We start from the raw sequence: 2,643 nt of genomic DNA on the forward strand, positions 1-2,643 counted from the left end.
TGCAGTGTCTTGTACATCAAGGGTGGTAGATGGGCATGATTTAATGTGTAAAACTCTGTGTGACACAAACATTGGCTGCTTCAGAATTGTTTGATTCATCTCCTTTCAACTGCAGTGGCTCGAGATGACGATTCCTCGCAGGGCATGGTGCTAAGTTGGGGTGGTACCTTCAGCAGAAGCCCCTGGTGCTCCAGCTCCCATCTATCATTCCAGTTCCCCACAGACACTCTTAATTTTGCTGCCACTGACGTACCTTTCAAGCAGCTTTTTCTGTTCCATGCACACAGTGGGGGTAGATGACGTCTGTCATCTCATTTCCCATCTTGACTCACACAACTCTTTCCCCCTGAGCTCCCCAGTCACTGCCCTGCTGTTATTCCTGGCAGTGCTGCTGCTCATGGAGGTGTTTTTTCTGGCCCAGTGATCTATGATTTCTGTGGGGTTTTTTTTTTAAACTCATTTTCCTTTCAGATTTACTTCCTCTGTGAACGCTGCCATGTTTACTCTTGCAGGGTAACACTGAGTCAGGATCTCTGTGGGGTTTGCATCACTGCACGGTGGGGAGCAGAACGTAAAGCCTCTAATTGAGGGAGGTGACTCTCCCCTTCCGCTCTCTCCTGTGACCTGGAATACTGTGTCCAGTTCTGGTGCCCCCAGCATAAGGACATGGAACTGTTGAGGCATGTCCTGGCACGGGTTTTATGGAGAAGCTGTGGCTGCCCCATCCCTGGAAGTGTCCAAGGCCAGGTTGGATGGGGCTTGGAGCAACCTGGGCTAGTGGAAGGTGTCCCTGCCCATGGCACGGAGTTGGAACAAGATGATCTTCGAGGTCCCTTCCAAGCCAAACCATTCCATGATTCTACTTCTTTCCTTCCCAGAGACCATTCTTAGCTTCTATCAGTGTTGATCCCCACGTCGATAAATAGCACTATAAAAGTTAGACTAATAAATCCAGTCTTTGTAAGAACTTCTGGGAAGCTTTGTTAAAAAGCAAACAAATTATCTTCCCGCTTGGGATATTTCAGATGCTTTTTACAGACAAATTTATGTGGTTTTTTTTTTTTTGTATGAGACCAGGAATATGTGTCCTACATGACTTCATGCAAAATGGAGAGGAGCCAAATGCTTAAGAATGATGAGGTGGCGTTATCAGCCAGGTGATGAAGGAATTGTGATGATCTAGGGATAAGGAAAAAAAAATAAATTATAAAAATGGTTCTATGGAGTTGCTATTGAATGGAACCAGAAGCAGCCAGTACAGCCCTCACCTTACCCCTCCTCATGGGCCATATCACACCACGTCTCTCGTGCCTGTTGTACATTCCCTGGCAGCCTGGGCACCTCTCCTCTGCTTTCCAGCAGCCACAGCCCCGGGCAGTGGATTGCTCCACGAGAAACCGATGCATGGAGTCGTTTGAAATGAAAGTTGTGGGAACAGCGCTGACGGCAACGCGGGTTATTCACTCAGGAATGTTTAATTAGACAGTTAAGAGCGGGGTCTGACTGTAATTCAGACCAGACCAAGTGGAACTGGGCTTTGTTTGGTTTCGAGCTTCTCTCAACGTCTTCAGCAGTGTGAGAATTAACACAGGGAGATGTGGGAACACAAACTTAGGGAAGAGGGATTTAACCTGGAGAGATCAATCGGTGCTGACTCAGGGGGAAGTCATGCCCAGTTGGGCAGGAGGGACCTCGGGTTGGCCTCACAAGGCTCCTCCTGGAAGCTGGTCCTGTTCCCATCTTTCTTCTCCTGCCCTGCTGGCTGCAGAGCTCAGGGCTGCCCCACTGCTGCACAGCAGAACTCTTGTTTTCCTAACGGAGGGAACGTTGCAGAACGGGTTTTACACGCGGGTCTGAGCCCTGTTCCAGATGGGATCCATCCCAAAACAGCACCTGGGCTTGCCCAGGCAAGGAGGAGTGAGATGGGACAATAGCAGGCAGCTTGTGAAAAAAATAAAAAAAGGGAAGATAAAAAGCCAAAAAAGAAATGTCTAGGTGGGAAAGCAGACAAATTTTTGTGGTGTTCAGAAACTTCTGGTAGTTTCCAGTTACAGGAATATTGTAACAGGGTGAGCAAGATTTGGTATTTACTGACACCATACTCTGACAGTATTTCACAATTATTAGTGATCCCTATTTGTATTTTCTGTAAAAGTACCAGATTTTTGGCCTAGTGTTGGAAAATCCTGGACCCAGGTTTCAAATTAACAGAAATCACCAAAGATTTGAGGGATGTGAGCTCAGGGGCTGGATTGGGTCTATCAGAAATGCAGATCCAAGATCTACACCCAAGCTATTACCCTTTATTTGTTTAATATGAGAGCGAATAAATAAAACCCTCCACAGCAGGTAGTTCCTGATGGCTCATATGTCACTGCACAAGCACCTATTTCTCCTCATAACAAAATATAACCCTGGTTATTGGAATTATTTCAGTTGTATGTTCCATGATTATCCCAAAAGGAGCTCAGCACTGCTGAATGTGGGTCAAAACCTTGTAACATTGACTTATAAAGTTGAGTTTTATTCTCAGTTGTAAGAGCAGCAGATGCACAATTCAGGGTTCATTTTAGGGACTGTTTCTTTGGGGGATCCCACTCCCTCCATCCCATCCTGCTGCCCTCAGATATTCCCACTCCCTCC

The 2,643-nt window shown here is 46.6% G+C and overlaps 1 long non-coding RNA gene across 1 annotated transcript in view; it reads left to right on the forward strand.

Annotated features, from left to right (window-relative positions):
• Positions 1–1,894: 1,894 nt before the first annotated feature.
• Positions 1,895–2,643, forward strand: part of LOC114060697 — a 5,434-nt gene continuing 4,685 nt past the window's right edge. Inside the window, exon 1 of the long non-coding RNA XR_003571940.1 lies at positions 1,895–2,069. This is a non-coding gene — a long non-coding RNA (uncharacterized LOC114060697). The remainder of the gene's footprint in view (positions 2,070–2,643) is intronic.

Source organism: Empidonax traillii, unplaced genomic scaffold (assembly GCF_003031625.1).
Source record: "Empidonax traillii isolate 1590-97213 ecotype Southwest subspecies unplaced genomic scaffold, ASM303162v1 scaffold286:size1162393, whole genome shotgun sequence".
Classification (NCBI taxonomy): Eukaryota; Metazoa; Chordata; class Aves; order Passeriformes; family Tyrannidae; genus Empidonax; species Empidonax traillii.